The following is a 23,006-nucleotide window of genomic DNA, read 5'->3' as shown; positions in this document are numbered from 1 at the left end:
TTCTAAAGGTAAGGGTGACAAAGTCATAAAATATTTTCATTTATAAAGTAAATAATTCAGCTAATGTATGATTACACATTTGTTTGAAATTTATATTTTTTCATTCAATTCACTCATAATTAAATCTAATTAAAGACACATATTTAAACGTGTAGTTTTTAAATACAAGAAGTTTTAAAACAAATACACAAAAAGTTTTTATAAAAAAAAGTTTTATAAAAACTGGATTAAAATGTTTGTACTATGAGTATTTTACTTAATAATGTGTGTAGCACTTTAACCAATTATCTAAAAGCAATTGAGAAACAGAAAATTAATTTTTAAACACAACCAATAGAGTTAAAAGGATGATTATTTGAATGGATGATTTGTAATGGGTGGTTATTCTGGTGACCTCTTTAATGACAGATGAAGGAGATCAATAAAATAAAACATCAATATACTGTATATTCTACTTAAACATTCTTTGGTGGCCCAAGTATTTGATGTATGTAAGAACTGCCTTTACCACGAAATGTGGTTATTTATTAGCAATTCTAATATTAACAGGGTATATAACAAAAGGAAAAAAAGTCATGGACAAAGTCAGCCAGTCTCGCGGAAATGATCAACAAAGACATTGCCAACCTACAGACGCTGGACCAATCCCAGTTTGCCAGGTTTTGTCAAAGGAAGGTCATGCTTAACCTAGTAGAATTCTTTGAGAAGGTCATCACATCAGTGAATGAAGGAACAACAGTGCATACCACCTACCTAGACTTGGCTAAGATAGTCGATACAATCCCCCACTCAGGTATTGTGGACTAACTCCCTGAACTAAGCATAAATCCTTGCATAACTCATCATTATATTCTAGCCTTTAATACCCCTCGATTCCTTACATTCCAGACAAAATAACAGAACAGCCTACCTCTCTTCTCTTATAGTACAGAGTTTTATAGAAAATACTTCCCTCATTACCTGTCCTCTTCCAGCTTTCAGAATCCACCATTGCTGAGTCTCCTACTGTCCTGCAACGTCTTGTTTCCTTCTTCATTGCTACTTCCCACTACCTGACATCTATAAAATACAGATTCCTGTACTTAATTATGCTACTCATAAGTTTATCCTCTGTTCTTCTCCTCCTACTGTGCCATCTTTCATCCTACCATGACTCAATAATATCTCGCAACATCTCTCCAACTCAGTCTAACCACCTATCCATACTTCCTCTTTACACTCTCCACACACTGCACCAAACCTATTTAATATTGCTCCTCACCTTTATTCCAAATATAAGCTGATCAATTGCACTTCAACTCAAACCAAAACAAAATTTAGTGCAAGAATCCTCTTTAAAAACAAGTATGCATAATTCCCCAATATACTAAAATCCTTCTAGGAGGAGATATATACCCTAATCCTGGATACAATTCTGTAACCCAACAACAGCCAGTCCCCAACCCTAGTGATCTAATTTTTGCTTCAATAAATGTTAGAAGTATAACTAAAACTGTTGAACTACATGGCTGGATTGCCCGTCTTAAGCCTGATGTTCTCGTTACAACTGAAACGTGGCTTAAATCCAGCATAAACAAATATCATCTGTAATGACCACATAAAGAGGAAAAGTGGTGGCATTGCTTTAATATTTTTCAGTACCTACCACATTTCTCCTTACAGCAAACCGGCACCAACATTCAGTTCAGCAGGGCTTCTTATTGCTTTCCTCAAAATAAACAATTATAAACAAATACGCATTACTGCCCTTTACATCCCTCCTGGTGGAAATACAGTTATACTGGAAGATATCCTACATTTGATACCCATGACATTTCCACAAGAAAGAATATTACTAGGTAATGTGAATGTCAATTGGTTGACAGAAACTCTTAACTCAACTTCATCTGACATGAACTTATATGGTTTTGCACAAATAATTAATAGCCCCTCACATTATAGCAAGACAACTTCTCTATTAGACTGGATCCTAGTATCAGACCCTAGCAAATACTCCACCACAGGTACAATGTCAGACTCTCTCAGTGATTATCTCCCAATCTATGTGACTAGACATCTCACATCCAGTTAATCAGCATATTTATAAAACCTCACATATCCTTTCCAAGTTTTACCCAAAAATGTTCATCATTACACTATCATCTACTAACTGGAATTTCCTTAAAATCCTCCCCTTAGACAATGCTGCAACTGAATTCAATACAGCTTTTCTAAATATCCTAAATAGCCTTGCACCTCCTAGAAGAAAGAGACTGAAAATGCATAATGCAGTTTGGCTACCCAAAAAGAGTAGAATGCTAATGCAAGATGGTGAAAAAGCATGGAAAGAATGGCAAAAATATAAAACATCTCAATATCTTGAAAACTTCAGAATGCTTTGCAATCGTACTAAAAAGCAAATAAATGAAGACAAAACTATACTATAATAACTTTCAAAATAATACTAAACACAGCTCTAAACAAAGTTGGACATCCATTAAAGAAATCTTACATCCTGGCCAAAAATTCAACCCAGACCACTCTCCTAATAAATCACAACTCAAAACTTCAATACATTTCAACTCTTATTATATAGATAGTATAACATCTCTAACAAAGGATTCCTCAGCATCTAATTCCAATCCTGCCCAACAGCCACACATCACCACATCCACTTTCACCTTCAAACCTTGCCAACATCCTATATAAAACTACTCTTAAACAAACTTAAACCATGCTCTTCTTTAGATGGTGATCTTCCAAGTGAGTACCTAAAAATAGCAGCCAGTAGCATTGCTTATCCTGTCTCAGTCCTTATAAATAGGTCAGTCTTGGAATCCCACATTCCCACTCTCTGGAAAAACTCACATATTATCCCTCTGCACAAAGGAGGAAATTCAACAGACATTAATAACTTTAGACCTATAGCAATCTTATCTCTCCTCATGAGAATATTTGAAAAATGAACTAAAAAAAAAATAATTGCTAGATTACCTCCTGTAGGAAGATCTCCTATCCCCTACACAAAATGGCTTTTACCCTTCCCATAGTACTAGCACTGCCCTTAAAACAATATTTAAAGTCCTCTCTCTTGATAACACAGCCATTAAAGTCACTTCTCATAGCAAACTATTAGGGGTGATAGTGGAGATAACCTTACATTCAACCTGCATATACAAAATTGCATAAGAAAAACTCATCATAAACTAGGGATGCTTTACAGAGCCAAAAACATTTTCACTGATGCAACTAAAACTACACTTGCCACTACTTATCTCCTCCCCACACTTCTTTATGGTGCTCCCATCCTTGCTAAACTCCAGGCGTTACAAAAATTAAAACTTGAACAATGCTATAACAAAGTTGCTAAATTTGCATCAAATGCTCCTTTCAGAACCTACCACTGTATAGCACTGAAAAGCCTAAATTTGTTAGAACTGCCTCGTCAACTAACATATCCACAACTTCTCACCACCCATAAAATTAACCAGCATCTACCTGCCTGTCCAGCACTAAAAAACATTCTACACAACTTTATTCCCAGTCGGTTATTGCAATCCAGTGACCAAAAACTCCTCTCTGTCTACAAACGTAGCAAACCTACCCGGGCATTGTCTGTACTCATACAAGGTTGCTAAGGCCTGGAACTCCTTACCTGTATCCGTCAGGTCCACAGCCTCCCTCCCATCTTTTAAAACCACTCTGAAAGACTTTATGACTAAAATCTGGCTCTGTTCTTGCTCAAAACCAGGATAAACTATATCCTAAATGTGAACAAGTAAATTTTCATTCCTTATACCTCCTTACTCTCCCTTCATCACTTACTTCCTTACTGCTAATTCTCTTTCCTGACTTTCTCTCTAAATATACCATTAGCCTGTTTTTCCCTCACTTCATATTGCAATTCCTATTTGTATTAGACTAACTTACCTTTAATTTCTCTACAAACTGTCTAATATTTCTCTGAATATTAAATGATTGTCATATACCTTGTAACGACTGTTAACCAATGTTTTTATATCATGTCTAATTTGTTGTAATTATTTTAAACCACAGATGTTTTTGTTTTATTTTTTGAAGATTGTAAAAATATTGTTCTTAAAATGTTTTGTAATAATTTGGAGCTTTCCCCATTGAAAATGGGCTTCTACCCAGTTGGGTTTTCCCAATGATCAAATGCCAATAAATAAATAAACTCACCAGATTGCCAGCTGGCTAACAGCTAGGACCCAGGAAGTGAGGATTGGTGAGACCTCCTCCATCAAGAGGTAGTTCACCAGTGGAGTACCACAGGGCTCCATGCTGGGACCGTTCCTGTTTGGCATCTACTTCTTGGAGGTCAAGGCTAATGTCAAGGACATCTTGCTCACCAAGTTCACAGATGATGGCAAATTGGGAGCTATCATAAATTCCCTCCATGACACTAACCTCCTGCAAGAGGTGTTACCAGACAAATGAATGATGACAAAGCCACAGATTAAAACTCAATGCAAAGAAGTATATTATAGTGCCTTTTGGGAACACATCCACCCAGGCAAATTATTCCATTGATAAGAGAACCCTAAGAGTTGACTTGATAATTAGAGATTTGGGAACATGCAAACAGTAATTTGACCTTTGACCAGCAACAGTCAAGTTAGTAAGAAAATCATTCTATGTTGTCCAACTTATAAGTAAGGGTATGGCATCTAGGTCCAAGGAAGCTATAGTGCCACTCTACTTGGCCCTTATTAGACCCATCATTGAGTATAGGTATATACAACACTTGGAATGCCCGCAGAGGTTCCTCACCCAGAGAATCCAGGTTATTAATACACTGCGCTATAAAGATTGCCTTACAGCCTGTCACTAAACTCAATCTTCTACAGGTTTCTGAGAGGTGAACTGTGCTTGGCATTCAAGTCATCTTGAGATCCATCCCTGATGGACCTTTTTCACATCCGCAAAATGAGTGGCACCAGAAACACTAGAGCCAGGGATCTGAATATTACGACATAAATAGAACATGCTGTTCAGACAGATATGCATCGCAAAACATCCCCATGCACTGGAATAGGCTCCCCATCCATGTGAAACACAATCCCTAACCCTATGCAAATGTAACTGTGACCATTGGATTGGGAATCATATATTCATCCACCAGCTGAACCCTATGTCTCGTATAGACAGAGTCTGACAGTAAACATTTCCTAACTAACATACCCCCCACAAACACACAACGTTTTAGCAACCTTCTAACTAACATATGCCTCCTAACTAACATATCCCTCTTAACAAACATCCCTATCCAATTAAGATGCATATGTTAAAAGAGGACAAAATTGGGTTGGGTTGTGTGGCTAGGCTTATAAAGTCCCTAGTGGTCATTAGCCAAGCATATACCTGTGAACCTATGAACATACTGGGTTGTCTAATAAACAGTGCTAAACATGCTAGGCTGAGGTTAAACAATTTTTAGAGGTACTCAGCAAGTGCTACAGTCTATGTTCCAGATTTCGGGAACACTGCTATGGTGATGCCCTACCACAAGATGAACCCACTACTTCAGGCCTGAGTCTGATCTGTGAAGTCATGGAGAACATCATTACCGACCTCATTGATTGTGATTAAAAAAAAAATCTCACTGGGCTCAAACCACAGCAGACTGGCTTCATAAAAAGTTGATCGTACCTATTGAATCGTGTTGACTTATTTGAGTAGATCCCTTATGTGGTCAATAGTAGTCATACTGTTTATGATGTTTATCTTCATCTGGTTAAGTCATTTAATACCAATTCATATGAAGCAATTGTAAAGCAGCTACTGGCCTTAAACAGTGATCCTCAAGTGGTAAGATTTGTCTCCAATGGGCTTAAAGATGAAGCGAACATTGCCCTTGTAACAGATGCCTCTTCCAACAGAGAGAAGGTGACTAGACATGTCTCCTATGGGTCTGTGCTTACTCTTCTCCTGATATGTATTTATTTCTTTGACCTCATAAATGAAAACCAGGAAATTTGTTGACCATATTTGCCGACGATTGCAAACTGGATGTAATTGTCACAACACTCAGAAATAATTACATCCTTCAGAAAAAGCTTATACTAGTAAACACATGGTGTAAGGAAAAGGGCTGAAACTAAACACAAATTGATGTAGTATTATCCCCTTCAGCAAACAACAAATCACTGCAGCTTACAGAATTAACAACACTACATTATCAAGCTATACAGCAGTTAGAGATCTGGGCACCTGTGAATAATGTTCCCTGTCCTTGAACCACCATTTGGGTACTATAGTCAGGAAATCCTACTGTATTTCATAACCACTTACTAAGGAAGTCTTTTCCAAGTCCAAGAAAATGACCACCCCCTCTATATTCGTCTCTAGTTGGACTCATCCTAGAATATAATGCACCCTTTGACATGTAACTCACTGGACACACTAAGAAACTCGTAAAAAAATGGTTCTTCATCAAAAAGATATCTGATCTCAAGGATCTCAGTTTATCGAGAGAAACTCAAGTCCTATACCTCTACCTGTATCTTAGACTTTGGGGGGTGGTTTGTCTCCAGCTTACCATGCCTGTAGAGATCCTGTTACTCCTGACTTTTTTCAGTAAGGTGAAGGGTGCAACTGACACTAAAAGAGAGATCTTATCCCACATCAACAAATAAGTAAAACAAGATGGAGGGATAGGTTCATTACCCATAAGTAAAACAAGATGGAGGGATAGGTTCATCACCCAGTGTCTCTCCCTGTTATGGAATGGACTTCCACTGCAAGTCAAGCAATGTGGCTCACTGGTATTCCCAGATATCCTTCGGATGTAACCTGGACTACTGGATGAGTACCCTTAAATTAATTATAGGCTTCATACTCCTTAGAAAAAGTGGAGAAGTATGAGGGTGGGTATTTGACAAGATACACATGGTCAACTTGACTGATTAGCCTTGTATATCCTATAATTCCAAATCTCCATTAAACTTTTGACCCAAGCTACATTACTCAGACTAACTCACCCCGACAAAGTTTTTACTTTCTTCATTATCAGACAAGGATATGGTGTTATATCACTTTCTGAATGTTGTTTATATAGTAATTTGATTTTTCTAAGTCTTTATGCAGCTGTGCTTTGGCTTACATATATTTTGCTCTTTGGCTTCATGACCTCTCACACTGCTTCAGTCCATAACACAAGTGTTTATTATGCCTGTAGGGATCATTTCAAATACATCAGTTCTCACCATTTGTTTCTTTTTGTTACAGTAGATACTACAGTGGTGCAGCGGATAGCATTGTCGCCTCACAGCAAGATGTTCTCCCATTCGATTCGCGGCTGGAGTGCCTTCTGTGTGGAGTCTGCATGTCCTCCCCACGGGCGAGTGAATTTAAAGACATGCAGGTAGGTGCGAGCATGTGTGGGTGTGCCTTATTTGAAGGTTGGGCACCAGGCTGGCAACTCAACACCGTAAAAATTCACTGCCAATCATTAGCGGACTGGAGTTCCACTGTGGCGACCTCTAACTGGGAAAAGCCGAAAGACAGTTTACAGTAGATACTACACTTGGGAGTAAACTAACAACAATAGCTGATTTGCTAGTGGTATTTTAATCTCAAATGAAATAGCAAAAAAGAACAACTTTTTAGAAAACAAAAAAGTCTAACTTTAGAGAATTCTGTAGAAAATGTTTTGCAAATTAACTTTTACTCCTCTCAGGAATTAACAAAAAGTTAGAAATAAAAGTGCAATGACCTCTGCTAAAAACCTAGTTTTGTGTAATGGCATCATGAATGTTGGGGCTGCAAAACTGAACATCATACAACCGATATGTTCTTCAATGGCATAGCCTAACACACCAGAGACTCAGCTGCATGGCATGCCATAGCCTAACATAACAGTGACACAGCTGTGTGGCGTGCCATAGCCTAACACTTCCATGACTCAGCTGTATGGCATGCCATAGCCTAACATAACAGTCACACAGTCATGTGGCATGCCAGAGCCTAACACACCAGTGACTCAGCTGTGTGGCATGCCATAGCCTAACACACCAGTGACTCAGATGTGTGGCATGCCATAGCCTAACATAACAGTGACACAGCTGTGTGGCATGCCAGAGCCTACCATACTAGTGACACAGCTGTACAAGAATGCAGATGCAACCTTTCAATTCTTTCAGAGCTTGCAAAAATGATACACTCTTGGCTGACACACTACAATGTGTTCTACTCCACCTCACCCCTGTTTACTTCTGATCGAATTCCATACCATCAGCAACTAGAAAGCAAGACTGGGCACCACACTGTCTTACTCAAACTACTGAATTAATCAAAATACTGAGGGCATAACTCTACAGTTCCACTACACTTACAATATTTTAATATCAAAAAGGAATATGTCATTACAAGCTGTTAACTTCTTGTAACTACATTCTCATCCTCAGATGTCTTTTCATAACCTTTTGCTATCTGACAAATTAGAAGCAACATATTAATCTCCAGGATTTCCAACTGTAATGTTGGGTCCTTGTGTTCAGAGCAAGGTCCTTTAATTATCTCTGCAGCCTTTCTTATTCTCTATGAGGTTAAACAAGAATCTATTTTTCTGTAATACATTCTGATGATTTTGCCCCATTCTGCACAATCTAGACTTCTACTAGCATTGAAAAATATCCGTCAGTTGCCAGTCCATTATAATTAGCTCTGAAACTGCTTTAGGCGTGTTTCATATATACTTCAGAAATAACAAGTTCCTATAAGACGTTTCCACACCTCAACTTTAAGCTGCTTTTTGAAATATCTCCACTGTGTACAATAAGATCCAACTTGGGGGTCTCAGTAGTTTCAAGTACTTAACGCCAGATTCCTCATTCTAAGCTACTCCCAAGTTGAACTTTAGAGTTTAGTACTATCTCTCCTGAACTAAAACACTTCATCTGTACACATCAATTTTCACTGCAAGATGCAAACAAAACTGTTGTCTCTAGACAAGTAAAAACCTAAAATGCTATCTCCAAATATCACTGATACCTGCTTTTTCTGTTCTCAGCTAAATTCCTTTCCTTGCTGCCCAATGAGTTCATTAATACTCTGTTCTTCCTTTGAGGAAGATTTTAACATCTAAAGCTAGACTTCTGTAGCACAATTCTTTTGTATACATTAATTTCAATTCACTTCTTCAGAATCAGGGCATATTCTACCTGGTAGAGTTTTTTCATGCATTTCTCACAGATAACACCTGCTATCGGGCGTCACTAAATCAAAAACATTAACTAAATGTACAATGTACTCTTCAAACTCTGATATGATTCATTGTACCTGTACTGTCATGTGCAAGCACTGTCAAGCATTTTACCCTCAACATACATTTATTGACTGACTTCTCTAAAGCATATTATTATCCACATATTAAAATGATAACTTAAAGCTCATTCTGTACTTGCTATCATTCATTCCAATGGAGCTCAGCAAGTTTGCACTGTAACTCCCAATGGGCGGAGCCTAAGCCTTTTGACAGAATCAAATCATGTCCTGACATTTCAAATAAATGCTTGTCTCTGGAACTATAGGGGTTATGAAAGAAGTCTAAATGGCAAATTCTTCAGCACAAACTATTTTTATAGTGGTAGTATTCTTTAAGTTCTAGGTCTTAAACCAAATGTTTTAAGTCACAGTATGTTGTATGTTTGTAATATTTTGTAAATAACTTATATCTCAACAACCACTCAAGTTTACACACAGACTGCCAGAACATTTTATTCACCTTGCTGGGCTTTCATATAAGGCTAAGAGGTTCCGTCTGTGTTATTTGGTTGTTGAGATATTTCAAAAATGTGGAAATTATATCTATTTAAATTAATATAATAAAAACAACATTAATATCTCTTTAGCTGCACTAGACAGAGGTCAGATATTAATGCAGTTGAGTTTGCCATTGTGAACATTTTAAGCTAAAATCTTTTAAAACATTGTACATAGCATGGTTTTAGAATTATTGATGCAAATATGAACAAGCAATGTTTGACGCCTAGAGGTGTCAGTACGAGATAATTGGCGATGCACCTGGAGGCATCACTCGGATGTAATGAGACCCATTCTTGTGCTATACTTTCCCTATGCTGGAAATATTGTGTCAGATATCCCTGCCATAGTTTATCTTTTGAGAGGACATACATTTACCATTTTTGTATGCAGTGTTAACTTGTTAATTGGATAATTGTTAATAAATAATGCTATTTGAATAAGGCCCCAGACACAGATGTTAATCTTCATTGTCCCAAATCTAAAACAATGCTTGCAAAAATGAAGAGCAAACATGCAAATTCTGGAAGAACCTCTAACAATTTTAACTAGAAAGCAAAAAGTACTGTTAATATACTGTTTTACATGTAAACAACTTTATTCCTGGAGCTATGCAATTCAGTATTCTTCATCGTGAGCATTGTTTTAAAATCTTAACACTGAATGAGTGAAACATTAAACTGTAGAATAGAACATTTGTAGTAAGCAAAATAGCCTGAGGTAGAGCTAAGGTGTATATCACTGGACATAAGTGTCTGTCTCCAGTGGAATACTAAAAAGTCAGGTCCTGTGAGCTATTTAAAATGACGTGGTATAAAGTCAGAAGATATGAGAATTAAATCTGTGTCTTCTAATGGATTTAAAAAAATCCTACAATCCTGCCATTCCAATCGATTTTTCTGTGCTCCAACTGAAATATATTGCCTGATCAAAAATGTATATCTTACTAGATGAAAACTGAACTAACCTTATGGAACTGCTGGCTTGATAGAGCTCCAACACTTATCGGGTGGAAGTAGTCATTGCTGGTGAAATTCCCGGGATGCACACCTCACCTGGCCTTGAAACTATGTTTTGCACAGGTAACTCTAGCAAAGAAGTGGAAGCGGCAGTACGCTGTGTAAGGCAAAGCTAAGCACTCTTTCGTTGCTCGCTCCACCTCTAGGAAAACTTTATAAAAATCCCTGCTTCCCTTTGTGCCGTCTCATTTGTGGTATACAAAAGTGGTGACTGTGGGAGTAAGGAAAACTGGGAAAAAAACACTGTCTAGTTGAGAGGGTCAGTGATCACTGACCTCCAACATTCCAGTCCGTAGAGATGAAACAGAATAAGACACGATGGCATGTCTTTCGCAGAAAACATAACATTAAATTTGCCCAGAATGTATTAAAAGTGCAACCAACCATAAAGGCATGAAAACCTCTTGAATACTGCTGCATTAATCGATTCCTATTTCCTTACCCTTTACATTTCCATCTATTCTTCTTGTTAACCCATTCAAAAGCATATTTTTCGGGGGGGGGGGGGGGTTCATTTGAATTAATAAATATACCAGGCACTTGTTGTGATGTATTTGTATTTACTGAACCTATTCGGTTCTTCAGCAACGCCGTGGAAACAAGTGGACAATGTTTTCTAGTAGGCAGTGATTTCCCAGTTAACGCAAGTTAAGCAATCATTTGCCTTCCCTTTTCCATTTTTTGATTAACGTCGCTAAACTTGGGAAAGGCTGTTTATCTTAACATTTTAAAAAGAGAAGGTGAGTGCAACGCACAAAAACCATGACCCAACCTTGTGCCACTGTGGCCCTGAACATGGAAACGTGTGGTCACTGTACTATTGTGCCTGCACAGAGTGACGGTCACAGCCAAAACAGCTCGTAATAAATAGATAAGAGCTAGAAATAATACATTATAACACTCTGGCACTGCAGTGTGATTCCTAGAAAAGTATTTCTTTTTGTACAACAGTCCCATACGGCATCCTATTAACAGCTGAAAATGGACAATGTTCTACGTCAATAAATTAACTGGATTCATATTTTAAAACTGTTGAGTTATTTAATTCAAACCAGATAAAACACTTAGAGCTCAACTGTGCTGTAACACGTCATTCTAATCACCCACATGCTATCAAATGTACATCCTTTCCACAACCTAAACTAACAGATATCATCATCCTATTTCACTACTTCATTTAAGTGATACCCATAGTGTAGCATACGACCTGTTCTTAACTACCTGGAGTGGGTAGCTCCACACACCTATTACATGCAAGGGCACAAACGCACACTGCACACATACACGGATAGCAAAACCAGTAACCCATTAGGAGCCTTGAGTCATGGCATCTTTGTGGCACTAATTGTTTAGCTTAGAGCTGTCTGCCTTCTTCTCACAGGTCTTGAGGTATTGCTACCAAACAAGTGTGCATAAACATCCCAACGCATGAATGTCTGTGGTAGAATGAAGATATACTTGTTTAGAACCCTAATCTCTTGCCCAAAAGATAAGAGAGATCAAACGTTAAAAATGGGCCCAGATCAAAGACAACGTACTGAGTCACACAGGTAAGCTACATACCTGAAAAAAAGGTGTGCTTTGCACAGAGATCCTCAACTCTGTAAGCATGCTACTTTTCAGTTCTTTACACACTTCTTTCTCTCTGTGCTGGTCAGCGCCTTTATAATTAACTGCGAGTCTTGCAGTGAATTATTCTGCACCTACCCATGGGTGGGTAACAACATTCCCAACCTTGTTTTTACGCACCGGCAGCGAGTTTAACAACAAATAAGCACTATTCCTTTTTAGATGACAGAATGGAATTGAAATAGGTTTACTGTGCTAACAACCCCTTTGAATCCAGCAGACATAAACAGAAAAAACGCAGAAACTACACACAATGCTTAGAAGGTGGCGCCCTTAATTCAGTGCCATGCGGTGTAGTTTACAAACCTGTGTGTAGTTTAAGAGATTTTCTGCTGAAAATAAAAACTAACCAAATATAGTAGAAGAGAGCAGACCTTAGCTGTAAATCATGGAAGTGCTGTTTCTTGGAGGCAGTGGAGAGAACACCTGGCTGAGATGTGGTTAGGGTGCCTTGCTGTTGTTCTTGTTGACAGCAGTTGTTGCTTTTCCTGCAGTCTCTCCGTGCAGACTGACTAAGGGTATGAGTTTCACTACTGGATTACCTCCCCCTAGCTGATTCCTGTCCGCATCACTAACCCTGATAAGAGGAAGGGGACAGGCAGCAGCCAATTGGGAAACAGCAGGTACAAAGGAGAAGAAGGCACAAGGGGGATGTCTCTGGCACCGTCAAACCTTGCAGCCCCGCTTCCTGAGTGTCAGGGCGATTCTGAGGGATATGTTTCTGAACTTGAGGTGTGCTCGGGGCACGTCATTTAAATCAGGAAGATCATTGCTAAAAGTCTCAGAAAACCGCCTGTCCTCCTTTCAGCTGGTTAGAGAGGTGGGCATTGTGAACGGGTGTTATACCAGATTCGTAAAAAGAATATCAACACTATTAAAATCAGGTTTAATAACGTATTGCGTGTGCATTTGAAACAATTAAGTAATATATATAGTGAGAAACGGATTTTCCTGGAATTTTAACGGTGTAACCCCTTTGGTTTGCGCGCGCATACTATTGGAGCACTTGTGAGGCACCTGCAAAGTTTTCAATCAGTAGTTAGAATTTCGTGTTTAACCTTGGAATACTAAGCTCAGCTCAGCATACATGGTCCCAGGCAATACAGGTTCTCTTAGCAGAAATTAACTTATTTAGACTTTCAAAGTCGAAAACTTTGAAAGTAAGTCTGTTTGTGGTTATTATACATACCTCTCAAGTGTACCTCATTACGAGGAACGTACCTCACTTGGGGTCTTAAAAAGTTCACGTTCCTCGAAGTTCCCCAAAGTTCCACATAGAAAGACTCTTGTCACACATTCAGTGTTAGGAATGTTTTTAAGTGAAATCCATTGTAAATAGAAACGATTCATATTAATTCATTAAAAGATCTTCTTTATGAGTAAAACCAGCATATTTTAACCATCCTGTGACCTACCTAGATGATTAGTATGCGTTCCACATTTTGCCCATTTGTTCCACATTATGAGGGCTAGTGTTCCTCATTTTGGAGATGGAAGGTTGAGAGCTATGATTATAAAGTTCTTACGTGCATCGCTGCCCCTAATTCAGGTCTGCATAACATTCATACCAAGAATGTCTGCAAACCTTTCAGCTCTTTGGAAGTGCAGTGCTAAGGAGATTATGGTATTGCACTTTGACATTTTCTACTGCTTTTTCCCGTATGTGTGAAAGTGTTGCATGTTAATCATGCGATGTGTGCTATTTCCTCTGCAAAACTGTATGGTGCCACAAAAGTGTAGGGTTTACAACGTACCTTACGTTGTCATTTAAGATATCCCTTTATCATCTCGAAGAAAAACATAAATATAGGACGTGTCACGTTGTTTGCATGCTGTGATGTGAATTACATCCAAAAGGAGTAGCGTATTGTAAGTAAAATACATCAGTTCAGTTGTAAGCAGTCACATTCGAAACAAGAAAACACACAAAAAGTTTGCTCGCCTTCATTGTCTGCATAATCGTGGGTGGATACCATGATACTTCCCCAATAATTATCCCGTCATCACTGCCACTAAAAAATGAGCCTGACAGGAACGCTCAGCAAAGTCTTATCAGACGGAGGAAAAGCGTGATAGCAATCGCTCAGCAAAAGAAATGCACATATTTCCTATGCTATATCCTGCAGATTGCTGCGCACAAACCAACCAGCAGTTACAATGCTTCTAGTACATATCCGATCCATGTTTTCCTCTACTTTTACTCCCAGTCATAAAATACAACATTTTGCATGGCTGGACTCAATGAATTTGGATTTGATCAATTAATCCTCCTCATGTAATATAGGATTAACAAGATGAGTAGCTGCCTCCCTGCAGAGCTGAGTTAGTGTGATTCCATCATTCAACAGTACTTTGCACACACTTAAAATTAATTAGGAGTAAATAAAAGTATCAGTATGCCTGCCTTAATCCAGAACGTATGGAACGTCCTAGGTTCTTAAATTTGATTGTCAAGTTTACAATCTACTGGCTTCCAAGAAAATCGTATTTTGTATCGAATCATTCATTAATCCATTCATACATTTCAATCTGTTCACTGGGTTAAAGCAAAAGGCCAAACCGAGAGCATCAGAAGTAAGGATGTACCCAGGATTTTCAGATTTCATAGGTTGATAGTAGGCTATCTGCCCTAGGGCATTTATAAGCCTAGCCAGAGTGTGTTTGGCTTTCGCCACCCTTTTAGATTAGTTGACTGTGCCTCTGTATAGTAGGTCACAGAAGATAGCCCTTTTAAGGTTAGTTTACTGTGCCTCTGTCTAGTAGGGACACAGAAGAAATCCCAGGGGTAAACCTAAGATCTCCCATCCACTTGTCAAGATTTTTCTTGAAGAGGGTCATTGAGGGGCTCTGCCTAACATGGATTGGGATTTTGTTCCAGAGTGAGGGGAGCCCCTGGGATATGAATCTGTCTCTCCAGCATGTCCTATTTATTTCTGTGCTGAGGTTTAAGTCCCTGGAGCGTGTAGCTCTAAGGGATTTGGATTTCCTGAGGTGGAGCATGTCCATTAATTCTGGTTTGGACATGGCTTTATACGTCAGGCACAGATCGCCTCTGAGTAGGCAGTAAGCAACTGAGTAGAGCTGGAGTTTCTTTAGCCTAACTGCGTTGGGCATCTGTTTGAGTCCCTTGATCCTCTTGGTGAGGTACTTTTGGGGTCTTTCCCAGTTGCTGCAGGTGTCGGGCTAGGTACATCCCAAATGGGGCATTGTATTCAATTATGGGCCTGATGAGTGATGAGTAGAGGGGCACAATGACCTCTGTTGATCTAGATGTAAACCCTTTCGTGATAAGGTGGGCTATATAGAAGGTCTTTCTAACCACTTTGGCAACGTGATTGTCAAAGGAGAGATTGCTATCTACTTGGTTCCCCAAATCCCTAATTACTTCTTCCGTACTTAATGGATTACCACCTATGTGGTAATTTGTGGGCACTTTGTTTTTCCCAAAGGGGATAACTATGCACTTTTTGGCATTTAGCTTTAGGCCATGGCTCTGGCACCAGTTATCCATCTCTGTGAGACCCTTTTGGAGGATGCTTGTGTCAGACGGCGAGTCGATTTATGGCACCCAGTTTGCAGTCATCTGCAAACTTGGTCAGCCATAGTCCTCCCATGTTAGCCTGTACCTCAGAGAAATATATACCGAACAAGAGAGGTCCCAGGACTGAGCCTTGTGGGAGCCACTTGTAACTGGTTTAGAGTCTGACATGGCACCTGCAATTCTGACCATGTGGGTTCTATCCCTGAGCCAGTTTGCAACCCATCTTGTGACATAGGGGTTGACATTTAAGCTGGTGAGCTTATTTATGATGCTCGAGTGGGGTATTGTGTCGAAGGCTTTTGAGAGGTCCAGGTAGGCTGTGTGGACTACCTTCCCTTCATCTATGGCCTTGATGACTGTTTCAAAGAAGTCGACCAGGTTCAAGAGGCAAGATCTGCCCTTAACAAAGCCAAATTGGGCAGGATCCAGTGTTTGGGGGTTCCCAATGTCTTTGTTTATGAGTTCCATGATGATACGCTCCATAGCTTTGCAGACCAGGCTAGTCAGGCTTATAGGGCGATAGTTTCCGGGGTCTGTTGTGGCACCACCTTTGTGGAGTGGGACCACTGTTGCTGTACGCCATTCCTTGGGTACATATCCTGTAGTAAGGCTGAGATTAAACAGTGACTTTATGTGAGGGTCCAGTTCTTCTTGGAGCTCATGTAAGACGCAGCCTGGGACACCGTCCGGTCCCATTGATGCTGTGTTCTTTGCTTTGGAGACGGCAGCTCTCACCTGTGCATCTGTGATGTCAGGGAGGCTACACTCTGTTGGGATAGACATTTGCTCTTTTGGGGGGAAGGGTGGGAGATGTTTGCACTGAATCTGTCTGCCAGGATGTTGGCAATGTCTGTGGGTTCAGTGTATTTTTTGTCATTTTGCACTAACTCAGAGCATATCTGGGAGTTGCCACCCAGGTTCCTGACATAACTAAAGAAGGCCTTGTGATTATCTTTAGCGTCTTGTGCAATTTTTCTTTCGAAGCTGGCCTTAGATAATTTTATGAGGGATCGTAGTTTCTTGCTAGTACTGATAGAGATGCCTTCCCTTTTTGAGATTTTGCTCTATCATGTAGTAGCTTCCTCCTTCTGTTGTATAGCTTATTTATGGCTGGGGTCCACCAGACAGGTCTCCTGCCTTTGGAGGAGTGAGTCTTGGTTTTATTTGGGATAGCATGATCCATGCATTCCTGTAGGTGTCCATAGAATGCGTTTGTAAAGGATTCTGCAGTTTGGGCCGTATGTTCCACTGGCCCGGGGGCTTTGAAGGATTCCACCTCGGTTTTGAGAAGTGTGAAGTTTGCTTTTGAGAAGTTCTTCACCCTGGATTCCTTGGCTGGGGGTGGGGACAGGATATGGATGTCCAGTGAGATTAATTTATTGTCAGATCTTACCAATGAGGGGTATACCTCTGGTATGGAACATAGAGTCTCCATGTTGGTGATGATCAGGTCCAATATGTTTTCCCCTCTTGTGGGAGTGGTGACCAGTTGTTCCATAGCATTTGAGTTTATAAATTCTAGGAACCGTTGGGCGAGGGTGTTGGGGCTTGAGTAGTGCTCCCAGTTTATGTCTGGGTAGTTGAAGTCACCCAATATGATGGTGTTTGGAGAGACCTTCATATTCTCCAGTGTTCTCAGGAAAGCTGAGTGGGGTTCCTGAGTTTGGGATGGTGGTCTGTAGCAGGCTACAAACTGAAAGGCAGTTTTGCCCACTGTTAGTTGCACATGGATGGTCTCCGATGCTTTGTGCAGTGCCACTAACCTGGAGGTGTGGGTATCTTTGATGAATATGGATACTCCCCCTCCTTTTGTGGTTCGGTCTGAGTTTTGGGGCCGAAAAGCATGGTATGAGGTATAACCTGGTAGTGCTGGGGTGCTCTCGGGAGCCTTGAACCAGGTTTCTGTTACTGCACAGATATCGATATTCTCCATACTGAGGAGAGCCTCGAGTGCATGCATCTTGAGGTTAAGACTTCTGGCATTGAGCAGCATTACCCTTAGTTTCTTTTTCCTTGTGTTGTCTATGGAGGTGGGTTTGTCTTTTGAGCCTTGCCTAAAAAAGGCACTATGGGGGTGGCAAGAGCCTTAGCCAATATTCGAAAGCCCAGGGGTGAGAGGTGCAAGCCATCCCTAGTGAAGCAACGTGGTTTGTCGAGCATGTCATCCCAGGCTGACAGACACTGGATCCCCTTTGAATGACACCAATACTTTAGCCAATTGTTAAAATTTATCATTTTGTCTTTATACTGTGGCATCATTCTTGGTGAGGGTAAGATGCTACCCAAGGTCAGGGTCATACTGGCCTGGGCTGCATGATCAGAGAGCTCCTCTATGTCTCTTTTCATGTAGTCCAGAGAGGTACGTCTCAGGTCATTCACACCAGCATGGACAATGATGGAGTCATATTTGTACTTGCTTTGGAGTGACCTGAGTGCTTGTGTTATGTGGCGGATCCTGGCACCCGACAGGCAGCTTACAGTAACTTTCTCCTTGTTCAGCCTGGTGAGTGGGACATCAATGTGTCTGACAATAGAGTCACCTATTACAAGTGTATTAGGTGTGTTGTTTAGCCTTAAGGGCTGTGACTGTGTAGCACACTGACTTTGTGAACTATGTGATACGTGGGTATTGTTGTGGGGTAGCGGTTGCTTGGATGTCTGCTTTGGAGGTCTCTGCTGCTTGGGCAAATTTTTATTTAGAGCCTCCGAGTATGTTTTTGTGTGTTTATGTGTTTGGTTTGCTGTTGCGATAGGTCTATGTGAGACTGGATTTGTGGTGTGTGTGGTTACCTTCTCCTCCTGACTGACTGCGCCAGTACTGGGTTGAGAGAGCTCAGCCTCCAGTTTGGCTATATAGTTGCATCTCTCACATATATTTGAGCTTGTTGGGAGGAAGATAAGGTGGTCTGTGTACATAAGGCAGTTGTAACATTGCCTCAAGAATCCCAGATTCACCAGCTGGACTGGAGAATAAACCCAAAACTGACTTTTGGACATGCCAGAATAGTATAAGGAATTACGTTTTGACTGATCAAAAAGGACCAATATGGAGCCAAGTACTTAAAGGGAGTATAAGAGGGTGTAGTGCTTTAGTTTATTAGTGCTTACTTATAAGATTACTTATACGAACAACTGCAGGGCTTTAGAATGAAAATAGAGTGCTTACTTTGAGATTTAGAACAGTTCTAAGGGAAAAAGTGAAGAGCAGACTTTGTGGAGCCAGGAATAATTTAAACCCGTTTAAGCGGCGCTGTCCGATGCTGCTCTATGCGCAAAATCATGCAAACTGCGCAAATGCGGGTTTTAAAGCAGGGAAACTGAGAGAGATAGGAATTGACCCAAAACGGCCAATAAGCTACTAGTTTCAGGGCTGAGACCACTCCTCCAGGGACAGATAGGCTGCTCAAAGCTCCCCACTCTCACTTGTGAACAGAGAAGCTTCCTCCTATCCAAGTAAGGATATGGGCAACACAGGAAATTATAGCACAGTCCGGAATTCAGCAAAACCTGAAATCTGGACTAATCTATTTCAGCAATGGCGGGAAAAGAGAATATTTTTTTTTTTTTTCAGGAAACAGCAGAAAAACACACAGAAAACACTGTAAATGCTATAAACAGGCTAGCACACTTTAGTGTGTAGCCTACAACAGTTATACAATACAAAAACAACTTAAATTGATATAAAACGTGCAAAAACTGTAAAAAGCAGAAGGCAAATGCAATTTAAACTTTTTAAAGCACAGATCAGTTAGAAATTCACTTTTTAGGCGGTAAAAGGCAGTCAGAGCAAAAAAACAGAGAAAAAAATACTTAAATCTGGAAAAGTCTCTCTTGGGTCTCTCTGTTGCCTGTATCACTCTGTAGGAGACCACAAGGAGCTGTGCAGAGTTGTATACTGGCGCAAAACTGTGCAAATGCGGGTTTTAAAGCAGGGAAACTGAAAGAGATAGGAATTGACCCAAAACGGCCAATAAGCTACTAGTTTCAGGGCTGAGACCACTCCTCCAGAGACAGATAGGCTGCTCAAAGCTCCCCACAATCACTGGTGAACAGAGAAGCTTCCTCCTATCCAAGTAAGGATATGGGCAACACAGGAAACTATACCACAGTTAAAACCTGAAATCTGGACTAACCTAGTTCAGCAAAGGCGGGAAAAGATAATTTTTTTTTTGTTTTTGTTTTTTTTAGGAAACAGCAGAAAAACACACAGAAAACACTGTAAATGCTATAAACAGGCTAGCGCACTTTAGTGTGTAGCCTACAACAGTTATACAATACAAAAACGACTTAAATTGATATGAAACAAGTGCAAAGACTGTAAAAAGCAGAAGGCAAATGCAATTTAAACTTTTTAAAGCACAGATCAGTTAGAAATCCGCTTTTTAGGCGGGAAAGGCAGTCGGAGCAAAAAACAGAGAAAAAAAACCCTTAAATCTGGAAAAGTCTCTCTTGGGTCTTTCTGTTGCCTGTATCACTCTGCAGGACACCACAAGGAGCTGTGCGGAGTTGTATACAATAACAAACTTTTTAAATCACAGATTCGCTAAAAAAACTGGTGTTTTAGGCGGAATTAGTTAAGACAGCAAGAAAAGCAGAAAAGTGATACTTAACCACTCCAAAGTCACTCTTTTGTCTCTCTGCTGCTGTAGACTCTGCAGAACACCTAGAAGGCACTTGCTGAGCAGAATACAAGTGTAAAAACTGTGCAAATGAGGTTTTTATAGCAGGGAAGTGAAAGAGATAGAAATTAGCCCAAAATGGCCAATAAACTACTAACTTCTGGGCTGAAACCACTCCTCCAGGGACAGATAGGCTGCTCAAAGCTCCCCTCTCTCACAGGTGAACAGAGAAACTTCCTTCTATCCAAGTAAGGTAATGGCAACACAGTAACTTGTAACACAGCCCTGGATTCAGCAATAACTTGAAAACTGGACTATACTAGTTCAGAAAGGCGGGAAACAAGTATATATATATATTTTTCAGGAAATAGAGCAGATACAATCAAAATTAGCCCAAAAAGGCCAGTAAACTACTAACTTCTGGGCTGAAACCACTCCTTCAGGGACAGATAGCCTGCTCAAAACTCCCCTCTCTCACAGGTGAACAGAGAAATTTCCTTCTATCCAAGTAATGTATGGCAACACAGAAACTTGTAACACAGCCCTGGATCCAGCAATAACATGAAAACTGAACTATACTAGTTCAGAAAGTTGAGAAACAAGTATATTTATATTTTTTCCAGAAAATAGAGCAGATACAATCAAAACAACACTTTACCCAATTAACCAGTTAAAAAGCTTAAAACTGAGCCCTATTCCAGCAGTCTCCAATCAGACAAGTTCTAATTGCACCGTCCTGCCACTAGGGTACAGAGAAACCTTCTCCAAAAAAGACGGCCTGTATCAGGGCACAAGTTATACAAACAAAGCTAGATCCAGCCGGCCTGAATCTAGTCTATGCTACAGCAAACAAGGCGTACCGATTTCAGAAAGAAACAGTTCAAGTAAGCATGCGCAATAAGCCTTTAACCAGGAATTCCCAGCTCAGAAGGGCAGAATCTAGCCACTCCTCCCACAAGAGTGCAGACCACAAACCTTCTTAATGTAAAATAACTGGCCTGAAGCCCAAGTTCTTAAGCCAGAACTAATACACTTTTAGAATAACAGACACTGAGCCTTCAATCAGCAGTTCCCAACTTAGAAGGATGTACGCTACCTGTCCTGTCACAACAGTGCAGACCAAAAACCTTCTTAATGTAAAACAACTGGTTTGAAGCCCAAGTGCTTAAACCAAGGGCCTTAGAATAACAGTTACAATTTAATCAGGCTACTAATAAGCAGTAATAAAGGCAGCAGAATAAATTCAATTGAGTACTTTTAAGAAGAGGCAAAAGCAACATAAGGTAATAAAGTAGGAAGAAACACAAATATAGTAAGGCTGATGAAGTGCAAATTTTTTTTTTTGAGTTGGAGGAAACAGAGCAGATTAAGATACTATAGGGGAATGCCCTTCCCAACTGCTCTCTCTGTACACCCCAGAGGAGATGGGACTGGTAGGAGTATCCAAAATCAAAATATGATCTCACTGTACTCAGTTGAGTGAGCAAGTGAGATGGGTCCAGGAGGAGTGTGCAAAAAGAGATTTACAGCAGGGGTGGGCAATTCCAAAGCCACCAAGATTAACACCACAACTAGAACAGGGAGGGGGGGAACTAACTGCAGAGAGACAGAGACACAATATTTAGTGAATCAAAGACACACAATATTTACTGACTCAAATCTTAAATAAGTGCAGAGAAAATATACTTAAATCAGCTTGTGTCCAGTTGATATATGCAGACAAGTCTCAGTAGCCAGCAACTCGATTTAAAATGATTACTAGAAATGTAACCAACACAGATTTTAATGCTAGCAGAAATCCCCAAGCTAAGTAGCACTAACAAAGGAATTTCAAAGTAGCCTAACAACTTTCAGTGAGCTCAGATAACTTCAGAGAGACAGAGACACAATATTTAGTGAATCAAAGACACACAATATTTACTGACTCAAATCTTAAATAAGTGCAGAGAAAATATACTTAAATCAGCTTGTACTCTAAAAAATGGTCGCTAACACAAAATATGTTCTAGCAACTTTTTAAGTTTATAAGAATGATATTTAAACTGTATCCATATTTCTGTGTCATTAGGCTTTGTACAGATTTCTTGCTCTAACAGGTTGAGAGGCATGCTAGCTGCTATATGCCAGGATGTGAATTAATTACATTATAAAGCAACATGAACATTTCATTCCAAAACTGCACCCTCCTTACGTCAAAAAACAAAATACCTTCCATTTACATTTTGGTACAATTCCTCCCAGCAGAGCTGTACCCTAATTCCTAGTCATGACAGTATTTTAATACAGTGTGCCACTGCCACAACCCCTAGACATCTAATAAAAAAAGTGCTCTCCTGTCTCTTAGTAGCAGTGCAACAAGCCTCTGTAGCCAATCACACAGACGCCAACTCACCCCACACAACACACACACACACACACACACACACACACACACAC

General features: G+C 40.0%; 1 protein-coding gene across 2 annotated transcripts in view; it reads right to left on the bottom strand.

The window, feature by feature from the left end:
• Positions 1–12,948, bottom strand: part of COL14A1 (collagen type XIV alpha 1 chain) — a gene marked incomplete at its 3' end in the record, with an annotated part of 1,869,522 nt that extends 1,856,574 nt beyond the window's left edge. The window contains 1 exon segment of one of the 2 annotated variants that reach the window (XM_044066920.1): positions 12,785–12,948. 2 annotated transcript variants of the gene reach the window in all.
• Positions 12,949–23,006: the final 10,058 nt, after the last annotated feature.

Source organism: Protopterus annectens, chromosome 3.part1 (assembly GCF_019279795.1).
Source record: "Protopterus annectens isolate FY-2018-M chromosome 3.part1, PAN1.0, whole genome shotgun sequence".
Lineage (NCBI taxonomy): Eukaryota > Metazoa > Chordata > Ceratodontiformes > Protopteridae > Protopterus > Protopterus annectens.
The sequence above is the reverse complement of the archived record's forward strand: the minus strand, read 5'-3'. Positions and strand labels throughout refer to the sequence as shown.